Source organism: Protopterus annectens, chromosome 14.part0, assembly GCF_019279795.1.
Source record: "Protopterus annectens isolate FY-2018-M chromosome 14.part0, PAN1.0, whole genome shotgun sequence".
Lineage (NCBI taxonomy): Eukaryota > Metazoa > Chordata > Ceratodontiformes > Protopteridae > Protopterus > Protopterus annectens.
The window spans coordinates 261,759,447-261,781,624 of NC_056748.1; positions in this window are offsets into that span (position 1 = coordinate 261,759,447).

The following is a 22,178-nucleotide window of genomic DNA, read 5'->3' on the forward strand; positions in this document are numbered from 1 at the left end:
GAAATATGATTAGTATATTATTTATCATAATTGATAAATAAACAAAGCATAATATCTCATCACCTGTAACAGACAGAGCCTACATATCAGTGTAGAAGTTGTGCATCTGAATGTCAGCTTCAAAATGACGCATCATTTGTGTGATTACTATGCTCCCTCGCAAAGATATGGGCATAATAATGAAAAGTATTGTAAATGTATAATTTTCATATTTGTACAAGACTAAACAAACTGTGATATCTGCACGTGTGTACAGTACCTAGACACAGTTCTTTTACCATGATGTAAGGAGTAACACTGTCTTCAAAATGATGCATTACTTCACACAATGTGGTGCTCCCTTGCAAAGTTATTTACCAAAATATGAAAAAAATCATAATTTCCATAACCTAAGTCGGAAACAAACTTTGATATCTGCCTATGAGTACAACATACAGGTACCATTCTTTTACCATGTTAGAACTATAAATAATATTTTCAAAATGAGTTATTACTTAGCACATTCAGATGCTCCCTTGCAAAGTTATTTACCAAAATATGAAAAAAAATCATAATTTTCATAACCTAAGTCCAAAACAAACTTTGATATCTGCACATGTGTCAAACATACAGGCACAATTATTTTACCATGTTAGAACCAGCAATACTGTCTTCAAAATGAGATATTACTTGGCACATTCAGATGCTCCCTTGCAAAGTTATTTACCAAAATATGAAAAAATCATAATTTCCATAACCATAAGTCTCAGACAAACTTTGATATCTGCACATGTGTCAAACATACTGGCACAACTCTTTTACCATATTAGAACCAGCAATACTGTCTTCAAAATGAGATATTACTTGGCACATTCAGATGCTCCCTTGTAAAGTTATTTACCAAAATATGAAAAAAATCATAATTTCCATAACCTAAGTCGGAAACAAACTTTGATATCTGCCTATGAGTACAACATACAGGTACCATTCTTTACCATGTTAGAACTATATATCTTTTCAAAATGTGGTATTACTTAGCACATTCAGATGCTCCCTTGCAAAGTTATTTACCAAAATATGAAAAAAATCATAATTTCCATAACCATAAGTCTCAGACAAACTTTGATATCTGCACATGTGTCAAACATACAGGCACAATTATTTTACCATGTTAGAACCAGCAATACTGTCTTCAAAATGAGATATTACTTGGCACATTCAGATGCTCCCTTGCAAAGTTATTTACCAAAAAATGAAAAAAAAATCATAATTTCCATAACAGTTATTTGCCAAGCTCAGAGAAATTAATTTTACACAACACATTTCATAATAGTGTTTTACTTACTATGCTGGTCTGACTTGGTCATGGGTGTTTTCCATTCTTCTCACAATCATGCATGGCTCTCCTCACGCCATTGTGGAGGTTGGTCAAGAAGAACGCAATGCCCTCCTCAGTTAGATGAATGCCATCCCTTCTGAACCAGTGAACATCTTCCCTTCCAGTGACTCTCAGAACAGCAGAAGACAGTCCTATCTTACCTGAAATAAAGCATGGGTGGACACTGACAAGGGTGCACAGCCAGGGCACATGTAAAGAGAAAAAGCAGGGTAAGGACCACCGCTCCACTAATATGCCAAGGACAGGCATGGGGCTCCAGATGTTGGTTATCTGTAGTGTCCCATAGCTGTGCCGGCTGCCCACTCAGACTGCTGATACCACTACAGTCTCATGACCTCCTTCAGTGTCAGCAGTCTGCCTTACCTATGCCTTTTCTCTTTACATGTGCCCATTCAGCAATGGACCTAAGGGATGAGGGACTGAAGTAACTCACTAATTGCTGTCCTGACCTTCATACATTTACTACTCTCACCTACATACGCTGACTACACCTGAAGGGAGGGAGACTGAGTGGAGAGCTACATCAAGGCAACATGTCAAAAGACCAAGACTGACCCAGGCTGTATCTTTTTGCATGTTTTTGCATTACATCACAGTGGCACACCCAAGCCCATGCTTACCGAGGACAGCAGCACTACGGGACTGTGCTGTAGAGTCTCCAGGTTCCCAACTGTGATCCCGGTGGATCACAAGATCCATGCTGGCTGGGTATGCCCCCTGTGATGCACCCAACAACCTGTCATTAAAAAACAGCAATTGAAGATGTAACGTATACATTTTTCCTCCTAGACTGCTTCATTTCTTGAAATTGTATACATGACACAAATGAAAGTAGTGTGGAGGGGTGAGGGTGTATTGCAATCACTGCAAGTGGAGAAAGAGCCAAATGTGAGTTGTGCATTCATCAATGTGATAACAACTTCTATTTATGTGAATAACAGTGACAGCTGCTGACAGTTTTACCTGAAAAGTGACAATGACTCAGTACTCTATTGTAACTGCACTGTGCTAATGACTTGCAAAGTTATGCATGGCCAGACACAGGTGATAATTGCTGGCATTCATTATATTACCTTCTGCAGGTGTTAAGCAACACAGTCATAATCTGTTATAAGGCCATAGTCACGCAAATAGTATAACACTTACATATTACTGAGCCCTTCCTCCCACCTAAATTCCACACATGACTGACAAAGCCAGGAAAAATGCATAAAAATAATGTAGCTCCATGCTGTCAGTAGTCACTCTGTAATAACCTTTTCTCACTCAGGCAACTACTAACTATAATCATATTAATAATAAGACAAGCAGAAATAAACTAGATAGCTTGTCTTCTGCCATAGTTTTACATAATTACACATATTATTTACATCTAATTTCTATACCAGAATGCTAAATTCAAAGCTAAAATTGAAACAGCTGGCAACAACTATTGAGACACTCCATTTATATTACTGAACCAAAGGGTACTAAGTCGTTCAGTGCTTTGAAGGTAAAGAACAGGATTTTCAACTACAAAATCAGCTACCAATGGATTGCTCTAGATTACCACAAAGTGAATGGACGGCATACATATATATCGATATGCACACATTTGCACAGGAAAAAAAAAAACATCAGGGGTTTTGGAGGATAGCCAGTTGATGAAGGAAATCTCACTAATGAAACTACTAATCATAAATAGAATACTACAAGCACAAGTGATTTATTGTCTGCTTATTTTACATTATACTATTTACTCAATGGTGTATCCGATGCCTTATATGGTAGTACATTACACTATAAATACATTTCTGTGCTGTATTCTAAGTAATGTAACCATGTGAAATTGTCACACTTAATTTCTATGTTTCCCCAGTAACCCATCTAGTTGTTTGCATTGTGTATGCACAAGCACAATAAACTATTTTGCCCAGCGGTCACTTCAGCAGTCATACCATGTATCCACAAGCACTTCCCTGAAATACAATAAATTATTTCCCTAAGTAACATTACTATGACCTGGTATACATGCACCTCAATAAAATGTTTCCCCCGAAAAACACTACAGTAACATTTCGTAGTATGTGACACCACCAGCATGAACACTTCACCCAAGCAAACCCCTTCAGTAGAATGTTGAGGTATGCACAATCACCAAAATTAAACACTTCCCCAAACAAAACATGTGTAACATTTCCTAGTATGTACAAGCACCAAAATGAAGCATTCATCCAGTCAAGCCCTTTAATATAATGTATGCACAGGCACCAGAATGAAAGATTTCCGAAAAACAACCATTCAGTAACATTTCCTGGTATGTACAAGCACCAACAGGAAAAAAATAAGAAATAAACACCCAATGCGCATGTGGGAAATTGCATCAGATTATCTGTTGAGTAGCCATTCCTTATATTCGGGGTACAGGTGTAATATAAGACAGAGTCATTACCATCTGACACAGATACCCTTCAGAAGGGTCTCATGGAGGCGGATAACTGGTGCCAGAACCATGGCCTAAAGTTGAACGCCAAAAAATGCATAGTCATACCCTTCGGGAAAAACAAGGTTACCCCTAGCTACCATATAGGTGGCAATCCACTAAGCACAGAAGAGGTTATCAGGGATCTGGGGACCCAGGTAGACAGTAACCTTTCATTTGACACTCACGTTGCCAAAGTAGTTAGAAAGACCTTCTACATTGCCCACCTGATCATGAAAGGATTCACATCTAGATCAAGGGAGGTCATCGTTCCCCTGTACTCATCACTCATCAGACCAATGATTGAGTACAATGCCCCATTCAGAATGTATCTGACCCGACACCTGCAGCAATTGGAAAGGCCCCAAAAGTTCCTCACCAAAAGGATAAAGGATCTCAAAAATATGCCTTATGCTGCCCGACTGAAGGAACTCCAGCTTTACTCAGTCGCTTACCGTCTGCTCAGAGGCGACCTGTGCCTGACATACAAGGCCATGTCCAACCCGGAATGAACATGCTTCACCTCAAAAAATCTAAATCCATCAGAACTACAAGGGCAAGAGACTTAAACCTTAACACGATTATTAATAGGACGTGCTGGAGGGACAGATTCATCACCCAGAGACTCCCTATGCTGTGGAAGAAAATCACGGTACATGTGAGGCAGAGCACCTCGCTGGCTTTGTTCAAGAGAAATCTTGACCAATGGATGGGAGAGCGCAGGTATACCCCAGGGATTACCTCAGTGTCACTGCTCGACAGAGGCACAGCAAAATAATGGGCATAGTATCCTTCGAACTAAAGGGGTGGCGAAAGCCACAAAACTCTGGGCTAGGCTTATAAATGCCCTAGGGCAGATAGCCTAGTATGAACCTATGAACCTATAGATAAGAGAGTAGAGTCACCTGCATATTGTATTACAGATATGACACTGCAGGATGAATGTAGGTTGATCTTGCAAACTGAACCTAATTGACTTCTTTGAGACCATCACCAAGGCCCTGGATGACGGAAAGTCAGTACATAAAGCTTACCTTGACCTGACCAAGGCCTTTGACACAATCCCCCACTCGGGCATCACTGAAAAGCTAACAACTTGGTGTTGATCAACATCTCATCAGATGGGTGGTTCACAGATAAGACCCACAAGGTCAAAATAGGTGCCGACACCTACTGTTTGGCATCTACTTTTCAGAGGTCCATTCAATGATCAAGGGCCTGTGACTGACCCAAGTATGCGGATGACTATGTTGGGTGGTCCCTGACTCCCCAAATGACACATACTGCAAAGAGTCTCACAGCTACAAAGTTATGGCCTTAAGTTAAAGCCAAAAAAAATGCATAGTCATACCATTTGGCAAAAACACACCCCTACTGATTACCACATCAGCTCTGCCTCCAGAGTAGGACAGCCGGGCCTCCCTTCAGGAGCACTGGTAGGACTGACCAGAGAAGTGATCTCTGTCACCCTGGTGTTGCGGACCCTCTGCCACGAGGGTGGTGTCTTCCATTGTAACCCCAACTTGGATCTATGGACTGGAAACATAACATTTATCCCAAGACTGTCCCTTGTACTACTAATGGAGAGAGGTATCTCGTAAATGTTTTATCCCATGCATGGGTCCCCTCTAATTATCTATGGTATGATCCTAGTTATCACTAAAATTATTGACCATGGGATGGGTAAGGTCAACCTAACACCAACTGGGATAGGTTAATTGAAGCACCAATAGGGAAACTGGCTAGGCTTAAAATGGCCCATAACAGCAGCTTACCTAAGAGTAGTAAAATATGTAATAAAGGATGTATGAATAGATATTCTAAGGTAGCAAAAGTTTTTTTTATAATAGTTAGCAGTTGACTGTAGAAAGACTAGGCCTGCATTACCAAGAAGCAAATTACATCTGGTGTTTTATCAGTGATGTCACTTAAGCAGCTGCATGAGGACATAAGAGTAATATTGAGATGTTTTTTTTTTTTATTGATTTACTATTTGAGTCAGCATGGATATTTAGAAGGGATAAAAGTTCCATAACTTAGTCACAAATAGGGAGTTAACAAAAATTATTTAATTATGACTAATTGGTTTTGATTGTAGGATCTAAATGGACCAGTTAGATTGTATATTTTGAATTTTTAATCAAATCTTTCTTATATTCAACCTCAAAAAAAAAAAAAAAGGAGTCCTAGTGACTGCAGAATTCACAGCTGTGAACTGGTCTAAGGAACATTTTCAGTGCTAACCTAGGCAATTAACAAACAAAAAGTATATATGAAGGTCCAGCATAAAACAAAACCGCATCTGTGACCCCCAGTAATATAACATGCAGTTAAGGTGATCAGAACTTACAATGTGCTGAACCAGAATTATAAAATTTTATAGAAATTACACAAATCAAACTAACAAACCCAACACATCAGTGGTCACTCCTCAATCACCTTTGTAGATTATTGTTGCTGAAAGTTTAAAAGATTGCATGATATGTCTGCAATAGTAGTCATCAAGGGGATAGTTATGTCCCTGAAATTTGGAAGGAAACTAGTCCCTTATACTCTAAACCAAGCTCATCAGATGTTGATCATGTGACTATTCGTTTGACCTGTCCTTTGAGTACATGCTTGGAACATTGTAAAAGCCTTTACTTCAGTTAATGGGCACTCAAACCTGCTAAATTTTTATATAGACATTAGTAGTTCCCTGGCCATCATTACTGCACAAGTCTAACTCCAAAAGTATGCAATTTAATGCCAAAAATGTAGAATTACAACTCTTCTCAGATCAGGAGACTAGTAAGCGTGGGAGGTATTTGACTTCAACCTAACACAAGCAGACAGGCGCTGGACTACTCGCTCATTTGTAATGCCAATGCAAAACAAGACTAGTAAGTGTACAAAAGTACCTGACAAGAACGATCGTGGGATGTATTTCACTTAAACCTAACACAAGCAGACAAGCGCTGGACTACTCGCTCATTTGTAATGCCAATGGAAAACAAATAATGTAATTGAAAATACAGAACAGTGCAAGCTGCAGAGAAATTTATAAAATAAAATAGTTCTTCTGAATACTGCACCACATACATTATCTGACAACAAACCATAAGCAAAAAGAGCTTACTCTACTGCAACAATAATCACGTCTGAAAGTGAAACGAGCAGTAATCTAGGGCTCACATCGTAGTGTTTGTGTGTTCTTGCAGAAACTATAATGCGTGAAGTTCTGCTCATCCGCATACACTTAATTTTACCAAGAACCTTTACACAACCCACATATATTATACATATATGGGCCCTACCTTATAGCGCTTAGACACATTTACTGCCGAACACAGTCTACTTGTACTTCTGAGTAGCGAAAATGCAAATCTGCACGAGTATAAAAAGACATACCTACATTATGTCGCCTACATACCAAAGTCTAAACCTAAATAAGTTTACAGTTGTCAAAATACACGTAGCACAGCCATTTATTTCTATACATAGATGGAGCACGGCAGTGACTACAAAACTAAGTGCCTGGCATAGGGGAACAAAACTAAAATGGTTTTCTTACAGATTAGTAATACAGGTTTGATTGACATGCCGCAAGTGTAAAAGTAAAGGAACAGACCTTTTGGGAGTTAGACTGCAGTAATAGCGCGACCTTGTTATATAGATAAACCAACAGTTACTGTACGTTTTAGAGTTAGAGACACCTTGTTATTTATCTATTAAGGCAGGTTTGACTGACATGCCGCAAGTGTAAAAGTAAAGGAACAGACCTTTTGGGAGTTAGACTGCAGTAATAGTTTGTCCGGCTTACCTTAATGGGAAAAAAAGCAGTTCTTTCCAGCAGTCACACCAGGAACTCCTTGCAGCAAATACCGGCGAGTGTCAACAGCTATCTCTGGCAGTCTCCGTGAGTGCACCAATGCAATAGAGGGATCCAGTAGCAAGTAAAGTCTCAAAAAAAGGAAAGAAATACCTGTAGCTGGACCCTCTATTTATTTGGATAATGAAAGAAATTTAGGTTGGGGGTGGAGCTGGTATGCAAGCGGTGGTTCGGATTGCAACAATCCAATTGGCTGCCACCACTTGCTTTAAAAACAACTTTTTAAACGGATTTACAAGTAAAACTTTAATGTGAACTTAATGTGAAAACACACTGAATTGTAACTATATAATGTAATTTACATGTTCAGTTACAATTTCAGTGTGTTTTACATTAAGTTCAAATACAAATGTGCAGTACAGTTTTTTCGCGCTTCAGGAAGCATTCGGGGGTATCAGCTTGAAATTAGTACCTTCTCATGGCGCGCTCGGTGTTAAGCACACAGGCACCATGAGAAGGTACTCGGGGTTAATGAGTTAACATGTTGCTGATGCACAGGGTGACCACATAGATGTGTAGTAATAGTATCATGTTGTTAACAGTACTGTGTGCTGAATTAATTGTGGGTATATCACAGCATGCCTGATGCAGTATTTGTGTGATTGTCATGTCCTGTTGTCTACACCCATGGTAAGTACCATAGTGTATAATCTGCACATGTTGGCATACTGGTGGTAATGATGTCAACAGAAGGCTACATACATAGGTAGCACAGGGGATAGGGTAATGAATGTAGTAATACACAATGATGGACATGTAAATTGCAAGTGGCATGTTGCCCACACTAGACTCTGCAATGCAGATGTTTGAGGATGTTGATATGTGTGCAGAACTACACAACTGGTACAGGACACACAGGAGCACACTAGCACTGCATGCACACATCTCATACCATGCTAGACAGCCCCAACACACATAAGTAACTGTCACAGGAGAGAGTCCCCATATATGTCAGGGATACTGTGGTGGCAGGCCAGGGAGCATACATCCTACTAAGTATGGAACCACTGAGAGAAGGCTCGGTGTCTGTTATTTGACATGTGTATTACTGCAGGTATGGGCACATGGGTTTCTATCCAGTTATTGTACATCCTGACAGTACATGCATGTTCCGTACACTTGTGTGCACTGTGACTGGACCCTAGCCATCTGACCAGTGTATTTCCATGTACATGTGCATAGTGCCTGCATATTTGCAGTGTTACCTTATGGAACTGGTACAGCTTGTTTGTTGTACAATGGACTACATGGAGCCCTGTTCACTGTATCTTTGTTTGCATGCATGTTTGCTTGCAAGTACCCTGGAATACCGATCACACCTGCAATGCATAGTTATAGAGCTTCTGTGGACTCATAGTGCCATCTGCATAGCCTACTATATGTATGGCCATGTCCCACTTGACAGGTTGCCACTGTTTGACCTGTTCACATGTACATTGCCTGTGACACAGTGCATATGACCTGCCTGGCATGTGTCCACGTGAGCAGTCATATATGCTACTGCTAAGTAGTCACAGGCACTACACCTTCACACATTCATCTTCTGTTGAACTACCTGCTTTGCTAGGGACAGCCTGCACCTGTCACCCCTGGCCTATCAGATATTGGCAAAGGCTCTTGCTACCCCCATAGTGCCTATGTTAGGCAGGGCTCAAATGACAAACCCACCTTCATAGGTATCACAAGGGATAAGACACTAAGAGCAATGCTACCCAACGCCAGATGTCTAAACCTCCAGATGCATGCACCCAAAACACACCTTGGCATGGGGAACATCGATATCTGTGCAGTAACAGATGCCTGGTTCAGGGCTACTGAGAGCACACCAGCACTACCGGGTGTAACCCGGTTGATTTCTTTGCTACAGTCACCAAGGCCATTGCTGAGGGGAAGGTGGTTCACACAGCCTACCTGGACCTTGCAAATGCCTTCGCAACAATACCCCACTTGGGCATTCTAGGGAAGCTCACCAGCTTAAATATAAGCCCCTATGTCACTAGATGGATTGCACAGTGGCTCAAGAACAGAACCCACATGGTTAGCATTGCTGGAGCCATGCCAGACCCCATAACAGTTACAGGTTGTGTCCCAGAGGGCTCAGTCCTGGGACCCTCTTGTTTGGTACATATTTATTGGAGGTACAGGCCAACACGGATGAACTGTGGCTGTCCAAATATGCAGATGACTGCAAACTGGACACCATAATTGACTCCCCAGCTGAAACAAGCATCTTCCAAAGGGGCATCATAGCAACAGACAACTTGTGCCAGAGCCATGGCCGTCTGCTGAACAGTGTGTAGAAGGGGAATGTGCATCCTGTAGTCTGTTCACCTAGTTGCCAAAAGGGACATTGTCCTCACACACACTAACCCCCCTCAGCCAAAAACACACACTTGCCAATTGCAGGATTCAAACCCCTATCTGACTGTTATGACACATGAGACGGGCACATTAGCGGAGCACGCTATTTGCATTACTGGGGGTTTTCTTTTCCCCTGCTATACTTATAGAGTGCTGACATCATCGGTGTTTAGAAAGGGAATGTGCATCCTGTAGTGTCTTATCCTATTTGCCAAAAGGGACATTTCCCTCACACACTAACCCCCCTCAGACAAACACACACACTTGCCATTCACAGGATTCAAACCCCTACCTAACTATGTTATGACACTTGAGACAGACGCATTAGCAGAGTGCGCTATTCGCATTACTGGGAGGTTTCCTTTCTCCTGCTGTACTTATAGGGTGCTGACATCATCGGTGTTTAGAAAAGGGGATGGGCATCCTGTAGTCTGTTCACCTAGTTGCCAAAGGGACATTTCCTCACACACTAACCCCCCTCAGACAAACACACACACTTGCCATTCACAGGATTCAAATCCCTATCTAACTATGTTATGACACTTGAGACAGACGCATTAGCAGAGCGCGCTATTCGCATTACTGGGAGGTTTCTTTTCTCCTGCTGTACTTATAGGGTGCTGACATCATCGGTGTTTAGAAAAGGGGATGGGCATCCTGTAGTCTGTTCACCTAGTTGCCAAAAGGGACATTTCCCTCACACAAACACACACACTTGCCATTCACAGGATTCAAACCCCTATCTAACTACGTTATGACACTTGAGACAGATGCATTAGCGGAGCGCGCTATTCGCATTACTGGAAGGTTTCCTTTCTCCTGCTGTACTTATAGGGTGCTGACATCATCGGTGTTTAGAAAAGGGGATGGGCATCCTGTAGTCTGTTCACCTAGTTGCCAAAAGGGACATTTCCCTCACACACTAACCCCCCCACAGAAAAACACACACACTTGCCATTCACAGGATTCAAACCCCTACCTAACTATGTTATGACACTTGAGACAGACGCATTAGCAGAGCGCGCTATTTGCATTACTGGGAGGTTTCCTTTCTCCTGCTTTACTTATAGGGTGCTGACATCATCGGTGTTTAGAAAAGGGGATGGGCATCCTTGCCAAAAGGGACATTTCCCTCACACACTAACCCCCCTCAGACAAACACACACACTTGCCATTCACAGGATTCAAACCCCTACCTTACTATGTTATGACACTTGAGACAGACGCATTAGCAGAGCGTGCTTTTCGCATTACTGGGAGGTTTCCTTTCTCCTGCTGTACTTATAGGGTGCTGACATCATCGGTGTTTAGAAAAGGGGATGGGCATCCTGTAGTCTGTTCACCTAGTTGCCAAAAGGGACATTTCCCTCACACACTAACCCCCCTCAGACAAACACACACACTCTTGCCATTCACAGGATTCAAACCCCTACCTAACTATGTTATGACACTTGAGACAGACACATTAGCAGAGCACGCTATTCGCATTACTGGTAGGTTTCCTTTCTCCTGCTGTACTTATAAGGTGCTGACATCATCGGTGTTTAGAAAAGGGGATGGGCATCCTGTAGTCTGTTCACCTACTTGCCAAAAGGGACATTTCCCTCACACACTAACCCCCCTCAGACAAACACACACACTTGCCATTCACGGGATTCAAACCCCTACCTAACTATGTTATGACACTTGAGACAGATGCATTAGCAGAGCGTGCTATTCGCATTACTGGGAGGTTTCCTTTCTCCTGCTGTACTTATAGGGTGCTGACATCATCGGTGTTTAGAAAAGGGGATGGGCATCCTGTAGTCTGTTCACCTAGTTGCCAAAAGGGACATTTCCCTCACACACTAACCCCCCTCAGACAAACACACACACTTGCCATTCACAGGATTCAAACCCCTACCTAACTATGTTATGACACTTGAGACAGACACATTAGCAGAGGGCGCTATTCAGATTACTGGGAGGTTTCTTTTCTCCTGCTGTACTTATAGGGTGCTGACATCATCAGTGTTTAGAAAAGGGGATGGGCATCCTGTAGTCTGTTCACCTAGTTGCCAAAAGGGACATTTCCCTCACACACTAACCCCCCCTCAGACAAACACACACACTTGCCATTCACAGGATTCAAACCCCTACCTAACTATGTTATGACACTTGAGACAGACGCATTAGCAGAGCGCGCTATTCGGATTACTGGGAAGTTTCTTTTCTCCTGCTGTACTTATAGGGTGCTGACATCATCGGTGTTTAGAAAGGGAATGTGCATCCTGTAGTGTCTTTTCCTATTTGCCAAAAGGGACATTTCCCTCACACAGACTTACACACACACCAACCCCACTCACACACTGAGCACTTGCAGGATTTGAAACCCCTACCTAACAATGTAATGACACTTGAGATGGACGCATTAGCGGAGCTCGCTATTCGGATTAGTGGGAAGTTTTATTTCTCCTGTTGTACTTATAGGGTGCTGACATCATCTGTGTTTGGAAAGGGGAATGTGCATCCTGTGGGGAGGCAGACACCAAGCACACTATGGCTAAGCTGTCATTCCCTAGGGCAAACAGCCTAGTGTTGACCTCTACACCATTATGTTTAATTGTCAAATGCACATTATTTGTTGCTGATAGACTGTTTGCATATCTTTATTGCCATAGCATTCCCTGTTGGTATGAACAACTTCTGCATCTGTGGAACATGTTTGCATATGGGAGGGATCCACTATATCACGTATGTCTCTGTAGTCATTTAACTGTGTGCACTGGGCAGACTGCTGTAATGTGGTTGGTTCCTGGCATAACACATAACAATACCAGATATGTGTGTCCAACTGCTAAACCAAGATTTGGACTAGGTGTGTGAGCATGCCCAGTTCAGCCTTCCCATGGCATGTTGTCAAAGTGTGTGAGCATGCCCAGTGTGAGCATTCCATATGTTGGACTCTGCAGCCCACCACATTTGTGGATGTGTGTGAACTTCACAAACTATCACCCGTTTATGGTTGTGGGTTGTGTGTCATGTTGTGTAGTTACTGTACAACTGCTTTGTGTGTGAACACAACAGGATTATACTGTGCCTGCAGTGTTTGCATGGGATACTTTGCATACAGTTGTCAACATCCTTTCACACTGACCTACACTGTAGTACTGTATAGTGTACTGGTAGTACTTTGACTGTGGTGGACAGTAACCTGGGCTTTACTGCTATCATTGCTTTACATTTCGACAGTGGGCACAACAGCCTGGTTGGGGCCAGTTGTGTACATCTGACCATGTTGCATTCTGTTCAGATATGAACTACTTACACCAGGCTTGTCCAACATTGTTAGTGTATTCCACAACATAGGTGTACAATTGCAAACACTAGCGATGTGCCCTAGTCCATGTCTAATGCATGTTGGAGAGTGTGTTTGTCCTTCAACACACATTGTAAGAGGAGTTTGCCATGACATATGTCATGGTTAGTATACTGTGCCTCTGTCTACCTGTGACATGACAGTGATACCCAGGATAAACCTACCATCTCCCGTCCACCCATCAGGATTCCTATTGAGGAAGATTGATAAGTGACTCTATGGGTAGCCTGTGCTGAAGGTTCACTCATGGGTGGGAGTGGCTTCTGTGTTATGGATCACACAGTACAGCTTGTCCTATGTAAGTCAGTGCTGGGGTTCAGGTCTGTCATGTGCATAGCTCACTGCCATTCAGATTGTACTATGTGCAGCATGTTTATTGATGCCAGCAACACAGGCAACACATGGCATCTGTGTAGGCTGTTTGATACTCCTGATGAGGTACTGTTGGGGACTTTACAGTTGATGGAGGTGTCTGCTGAAGTACATCCCACAGGGGCTATTGTAGTCGATTGTACCACTGATGCAGGATGACTGCAGAGCCACAATGACCTCCCCTTATGTAGATCTGACAGCCTTCATGATTAGGTGGGTATATGGTATGTTTATGTAAACACTACAGCACATGTTTGTCCAATGCAGGATATCTATCACCCTGTGTCCCCAGGTCTCTCATTACATGTTAACTACATAATGGGTTAACACCTATGTGGTGATTGGTGGGCACGTACTGTATATCCACGGGGGTTGACTATACACGTTTCTGCACTTAGCTTGCTGACATAGCTATGGCACCAGTTGTCTGTTTCTATGTGGCCCTTTTGTGGGATGCATGTGTCAGCTGGTGGATCATATGTGGTGAGCAGTTTGTAGTCCTCTGCAAACATGTTACGACACAGTCCTTCCATGTTTGCCTATACCTATGGGACATATATACCAGACGAGGGAGATACCAGGACAAAGCCTTGTGGGATGCCAGTTATATCTGGTTTGTAGTCTGACATGGCTGAAGCATGTCTGACCTGTCCTTGGTCTGGTTTGCAACCCCTCTACTGACATGTGGGTTTATATTTACGCTGGTGAGCCTATCTATACTGAACATGTAGGGTATTGTATAGAAGCCTTTGCAAGGTCCAGATACACTGTGTGGAGCACATTGCCCTCATCAATGACCTTAATGACTGTTTCAATTGAGTCAAACATGGTTAGGGGCAGGATCTGCACTTGAGAAGGCCACACTGGGTTGGGTCCAGTGTCAGTAGGTCCCCAACATCCTTATGTCTGTGGTACATGCTGATCCTTTCCATAGCTGTGCAATCTGGGCTTCTCAGGATTCTGGGGTAGTACTGTTCAGTATCCATTCAGGCAACACCTTTGTTGAGAAGGACCACTGTTGTTGTACACTGCTCTTTGGGTACATATTCTGTGGTACGGCTGACATTGAGCAGTAGTGTGGTTTGGCATTCCATTCATCTTAGACTCCATGTTGCACTAAGCCCAGGACACCATCTCATACCATTGCTGCTGTGTGTTTTGCTTTGGAGATGTTGTCTGTTACCTCAGCATCTGCAATGTCAGGGGGCCAGCAGTCTGCTGGGATAGATATTCTGCATTCGTGGGGTGTGGGTTTACACTGCACCTGTCAGGATGTATGTTGGCAATATGTGTGTGTGTTTGTGGTATTTGTGTGATTCAGGGCATATCTGTGAATTCCCAACATGGCTCCTACCATCAGTTGTGTAAGCCTTGGGATTATCCTTCGTGTCCTGTACAATTTGTATCTACATAGGTTCATAGGTTCATAGGTTCATACTAGGCTATCCACCCTGGGCATTTGTTAGCCTAGCCAGAGTGTGTGTGGCTTTTGAGACCCCTTGCTATGTGGATATTATGGCCATTTATGATTTGCTTTGCTGTGCCTCTGTCTGGACATGACACAGTGAAGACCCCCACTGTAACTCTACAATCATCCATCCACTTGACAAGATTCCTGTTGAACAGTGTCAGTGAGGGGCTCTGCCTAACATGGAGTGGGATTCTGGTCCAGGGTGTGGGGAGCCTCTGGATTATGTATCTGTCCCACCGGCACATCCTATTTCATTATTTGTTGGGGTTGACATCTCTCACTCTCGCAGCTCCAATGGATATGTGTTGTCTGGGGTGGAGCATGTCCATTACTCCTGTGTTGGGCATGGCCTCCTACAACAGGCATGCAATGCCTCTGTGTGGGCAGTCTGTGACTGGAGTCAGCTGGGGTGTCTACAGCCAGGCAGCATATGACATATATGTGTGACACTTTATCCTCTTGGTGAGGTACCTTTGAGGTCTTTCTAACTGCTGCAGGTGTCAGGTAAGGTAGATCCCATATGAGGCATTGTACTGGATTATGGGTGTGATTGGGGTAAAGTATAGGGGCACAGTGACCTCTGTTGCCGTAGATGTGACTCCTTTCCTGATACGGTGTCACATGTAGACAGTCTTTCTAGCCACATTGGCAATGTGGGTGTCACATAACAGGTTACTGTTCACTTGTGTCCCTAGGTCCCTGGTTACTCCTTCCATACATAATGGTTTACCACCTATGTGGTATTTTGTGGTACCTTGTTTGGTATTTGGTGGGACATTCATACTGTCCAGTGTCTTCAGGATGGTTGGGGGGGGGGTTATTGTGTGTGAGAATGCGGTCTGTAGCATGCTACAGACTGCACAGCAGTCTTGCCTACAGTTAGTTGCACATGGGTGAACTCCACTGCCTTGTGCATTGTCAGTTACCTGGACGTATGGGTGTCTGTGCTGCCTATGGATACTCACCTCCTTTTATGTAGTGTTCCAGGTTTTGGGGCCATGACACATGGTACGTGGTATAACCTGGTAGTGCTGGTGTGCTGTCAGGAGCCTTGCAGCAGGTTTCTGTCACTGCACAGACATCAATGTTCTCTATTCTGGGGATGGCCTCGAGCATGCATATTGGGGTGTACACATCTGGCATTGGTCAGCATTTCCCTTATGTTTCTTCCCACTTATGTTTTCTCGGGTGGTGGGTCAGTCTTTTCAGCCTTGCCTACAGAAGGCTGTATGGAGGTGGCAAAGGCCTTATCCAATATTCAGACGCCCAGGGGTAACAGGTGCAGGCCATCCCAAGGGCAACTGCATGGCTTGTCGAGCATGACATCCCAAGCAGACAGACATTGGATCCCCTTGGAATGACACCAGTAAGTGTGCTACTTGCTATGACTGATCATTCCGTGTTTGTACTGTGGCATTATTCTTGGTAAGGGTAGGTTGCTGCGAATGGTGAGTGTCATACCGGCCTGGACTACATAATTGGATAGCTCATCTGTGTCTCTTTGCATGTAGTCTAGGGCAGTACATCTCAGGTCATTCACACCAGCATGGACTATGACTGCATCATATTTCTATTTGCTTTGGAGTGACCTACATATTTCTGTTATGTGGCATATTGTGGCAGCCTACAGGCAGCTTACTGTACCCTTTCCCTTGTTCAGTCTGGTGTGCGGGACAGCAGTGTGTCTGACTATGGAGTCACCTATTACAACTGTATCGGGCATGTTGTTTCTCCTTCTGGCCTGTGACTGTTTGGCACACCAGCTTTGTGTGCTATGTGTTGCATGTGCTATGTTTGGAGGCTGTTTCATTGGGTGTCTGCTTTAGTGGCCTCTGTTGGTGTGCTGTGTTTGTGATTTCTGCCTCCGGGAATGTATTTCTGTGTTTATGTGTTTGGTTTGCAGTTGTGATAGGTCTATGTGGGTATGTGTTTGTGGTGTGTGTGGTTACCTTCTCCTACTGACTTGTTTTGGGTGTACTGAGTTGGGGAGCTCTGCCTCCGGTTTGGATGGATGGTTGCATCTCTCACATATATTTGTATTTCTTGGGTCGACTTGGGGCTTGTCTGTGTACTTGGGGCAGGTGTAACATTGCCTCAGGATTCACAGATTCCACTTGTTGTGGCTGGCCTTAGTGGATTGCATGTGTGGACAGATTATATTGCCATACTACTGATCAGTAATTACTTCATTGTTCATGTTTGCTCTATCATGTAGTAGCTTCCTCATTCTCTTGCATGTTTTGGTTATGGCTGGTGTCCACCATGCCAGATTTAGGCACTGTGTCTTGTTTTAATTTGGGACTGCATAATCCAAGCATTCCTGGCAGTGTTCATGGAATGGCTGTATTACAGGTTCTGAGGTATGGCCCATATTTTGCACCTGCACGGGACCTTTAATGGATTCCACATCAGTTTGGAGGTGTGCAAATATTGCCTAGCACATGTTTTCCACTGTGGTTTTCCGGCCAGGGACTGTGTTCAGGATTTGTATATCCAGTGTGATTACTATATGGTCTGGTTTTACAAGTGAGCAATACACTTCTCATCTTGACATCCCGTACCCATGTTGCTGATTATCACATCCAGTATGCTTGCCCCTCTTGTGGGGGTGGTACGTTGTTCCTGGGCCTTTTGGTTTGTGGATTCGATGAACTTTTGTCCTACACTGTTGCAGCTGGTATAATGCTCCCAGTCTATGTGTCTGGGTATTTGCAGTCGCCCAATATAATGTGGTTTGGAGGACTTGATATATTCATGTATTCCAGCATGGGCCGGATGCAGTTCCTGGTGTTGGGCCAGTAGTCTGTAGCAGGCTATACACTGGGGGCAGTTTTAGCCACTGTTACTTGAGCATGGCTAGTCCATGCTGCTTTTGTGGTGGTACCAACATGGGGTGTGGTTATCCTTGACAATTCTTGCTAGTCACCCTCCTTTTGTAGCTTGTTCCAAGTTTTGAGGATGTACAGCACAGTATGAGGTGTAACCTGGTAGTGTTAGGGTGCTGTTGTGAGCCTTGCCTCAGATTTCTGTTACAGCACAGTTATCAACATTCTCCATACTGGGTGGGCTTAGACTGCATGCATCTTGCTGTTTGAACTTATCCCTTATCTTATTCTTATCCCTTCTGGTACCTATGGAGATAGGTTTGTGTTTTGAGCCTTACCTATTCAGGGCACACTGTGCGTGACAACAGCCTTTGCCAGTATCCATACGGCCTGCACTGATAGGTGCACGCCAGTCCTAGCAAGTGGTGCATCATGTCATGCTCAGCATGTCATCCCAGACTGGCACACATTGGGTCCCCTTTGCCTAACTGCATTACTTCAGCAATTGTTGCACTTCATCATCTCGTTGTCATGTTGTGGCATGCTGCTTGTTGAGGGTAGGATGTTAGTCGGGGTCCTCAGGTGTGCATATGGTACTTGGTGTTACATTACTTAACACATAGGATTCATGCCTCAGGTGGTGCTGCAGGGCTGCCTCTGTCGGATGCACATATTACACTTCCCTGTACATGTTTGTGAGCAGGTTGTGTCACGTTAGGCATCCCTGTTACTATATGAGTGAGTCAGAGAGGGTCTCATTCCCAAGGTTCCTACTGAGCCAATGTATGTGCTATGCGTTGCCTCTTTGCCAAGGCCAGGGCATACTGGGCACGCCTCCTTCTGCCTACTGGGGCAGGCTCAGGTTGTTCCTCCTCCGAGTCACGCTGCCTGTGGTGGCCTTGGCGATGGTGGGGCTGTTTGGCCCAGCCCTATGCTGGTCCTGCTGCAGCTGTTTTCGCAAGATCATATTATGTAGCATAGCACATACCATGACAATTTGGGTACATGTAGTTGGTGTGTACTGCAAGGCTCCACCAGATGTGTCCAGACACCGGAACCGTGACTTGAGCAGCCCAAACACATGCTCTATTACATTACGTGTTTGTGCGTGTGCCTCATTATGGCGTTCCTGTTCAGGTGTGTGTGCGTTTCTGATGGGTGTCATCAGCCACGGCTTCAGTGCATATCCTGCATCCCCCACTAGGTGTCCGTGCGGGATGTCCCCATTGGCAAATGTCTGGTACAGCTGCGTCAAATGCCAGATGTGGGAATCGTGGTAGCTCCCAGGACAGCCAGCACACACATTCATTATTATGCCCTGGGCATCACACACGACCTGGCAGTTGATGGAGGGAAGCCCTTGCGGTTTATGTAGGCCCTACCCGCTCTCCTGCTGGTGCTTTGATGCGTATGCGTGCAGTCTATAGCACCCAGTACCTCAGGGTATTCCGCTATTTGCTGGAAGAGACGCATATTGCTGGCCAATACCTCACGGGCATTGGGGAAATATACATGATCACCGACATGTGCTGACATGGCATCCAGGAACTGGTGTAGTACCCTGGAGGCTGATGCCTGTGATATCCCCGTCATATCGCCAGTTGGTCTCTGGAAGGTACCTGTTGCTAGTATTCTTAGGCCAACACATACCTCGGTTTCCACTGGGATGGGTTCCCCTCTGTTGGTTCTGTGTGTGAGGCGTGGCCTGCATAGCTCAACAATCTGCTGCAGGAGCTCTCTGTCCACTCTATAGTGCTCTACTATCTCCAGCTCATGTAACCCATGGTAGGTGACCCTGGGCCTGTACACTCTTCTCCGTCTCCTCACTGCGGGTTGTCTGGCACCATCTGCATTGTCACCACCCTCAGCAAGTTGCCTATGTCTCATTATGACAGCTATGGCAGCCCCTAACATTTCTGCTCTGAGTTCAGCTTTTTCAGTTTTCACTTCTGATAACTTAACTCCTGTCTTGCAGTGTCTCTTGAGAGAAACATTCTGCACTGCTGTTTGCAGAGTTTTAAGTGCTGGGCTGGCCTAGTATTCTGCCTGTGTAATTGCCTGCATCTAATTGTTTTCACCTGCTAGCTCCAGCAGTATTCCCTGCTAACTTCCTAGTACATCTGTTGCTTCCTTTTTCCTTTCTGTTTCCTCAGGGTGGAGCCGTGTGCAAACCAGCAGAAACACGCTCACAGTGGCTTACACGCATGCACACATACTTACACAGTTTTGGATCTGCTTATTCAGATTAAAACGCGTGCACACCCGCGCAAACGGTGTTAAACATCTCCCAACACGCTCCCACATGCTCAGTCTGCCTTACACGCGCGCACACTGCCTTACTCGCGCTTCGTGGCGCGCACACGTGCGCATACACGTCCAGCAAGAAACTTGGGTGTAGGCAACAGTGTACACCTTCCATTTCTTGACTTTCTCATGTTTACTTAGTGGCACACCTCTTTCCTTGATATCTGTCTGACATCTGTCATGTAACTCTACCCTCCAATGAACTCCATCCCTTTCTACCATTCCCCCCTGTGATGTCACCTATCTCCTACTCTGTTCCTCCCCCATATGTAACTCTTACACTACTCAGAATGTGCTAATTTGCTATGTGACAGTGGAATTCAGTATCCTTACACTCATTTGCATCAGATTGCCTACTAATGCTTAGTTACATCTCTTAGACTCAGCTTCCCCCCTTAGCAACCACTACACGGTGGCCATGTTGGTTTTCCTCTGCTGGTCCCTCCATTGACATTCCATGTATTGCATAAAACCTACATTTGTAGGTTTAAAACCTTCGTTTTTATGTTTTATGCAGCGCAGCCCATTTCCGCGGGGCTGCGCTGGGGTTACATCGGCAATTGCGAAAAAAAATTATATTTTTCAGATATTTGCATGGGGTTACCTTGCCAATGGCCACATATTTGGCCATTGACATGCTGCCTATAACATATGCACCCTTTATTTGGAGCTGACATGGCTCCATTGCCGTGTTTGCAGAAACGTACTCAGTTGTCAACTGAGTACATTTCTGCAGCTAAAACGGCTCTTACACGGGCTGTTCTTGGCTTCCTGGATCGCTAATCAGCCTCATTTGCATGCTATTCGGCTGCAAGTGGGCTGATTAGCTTAGCCACACCCACTCCGTGTAAGAGCCATTTTAGCCTGACTGTTACACGGACTTTGGGCTGTTCCTGGATCGCGAAGGCTGCATGGAGTCTTACACTACTCTTAGACTCCGTGTAAGCCTTCGTGAATCCGGCCCTTCATTACCTGCCTTAGCAAAAAGCTGAGATCCCTCATAAAATCCTCCAAAGCTAGTTACAAAAATAGAATTGCCAAAGATTCCAAAGACAACCATAAGGCATTCTATACATATGTCAAAGATCTAAGTGGCAATGCTCAGATCTGCTCTGAGCTGCAACAGAATGGAATTAAATAAACTGATCCCAAGAATATTGCCAATATCCTGGCAGGTCAATTCATTGCCAATTTCACCCCCCCCACCTCCTAAAGGGCCCATCCCAATACCGGAAGATTGCCAAATTCCGGTCATCACAGCCACACAGGTATAAAAACGCACTCTCCAAAGCAAAAAATACAGCATCCATGGGACCAGATGATATCCCGGGCTGTGTACTACCTGGACTACAAAATGAACTGACACCTCACCTAAGCGTCATGTTCAACCACAGCCTCACCTCAGGCTTCATGCCCACTGAATGGCTCACAGCCACAGTCATCCAACTTCACAAGGGAGGATCCAACCTGGATCTCGGGAACTATTGCCCCATCAGTCTGACGAGCCTGGTCTGCAAGGCCATGGAATGCATTATCATGGAACTTATAAACAAGGACATTGGCAACCTTCAAACGTTGGACCCCACCCAATTTGGGTTGGGGAAGGGCCAATCCTGTCTCCTCAACCTGATTGATTTCTATGAATCAGTCTCTAGAGCCATGGACAAGGGTAATGAGGTCCACACAGCATATCTGGACCTCGCCAAGGCCTTTGACACCATCCCCCACTCTGGAATCATAGATAAACTTACCAAGATGGGCATTAATCCCTACATCA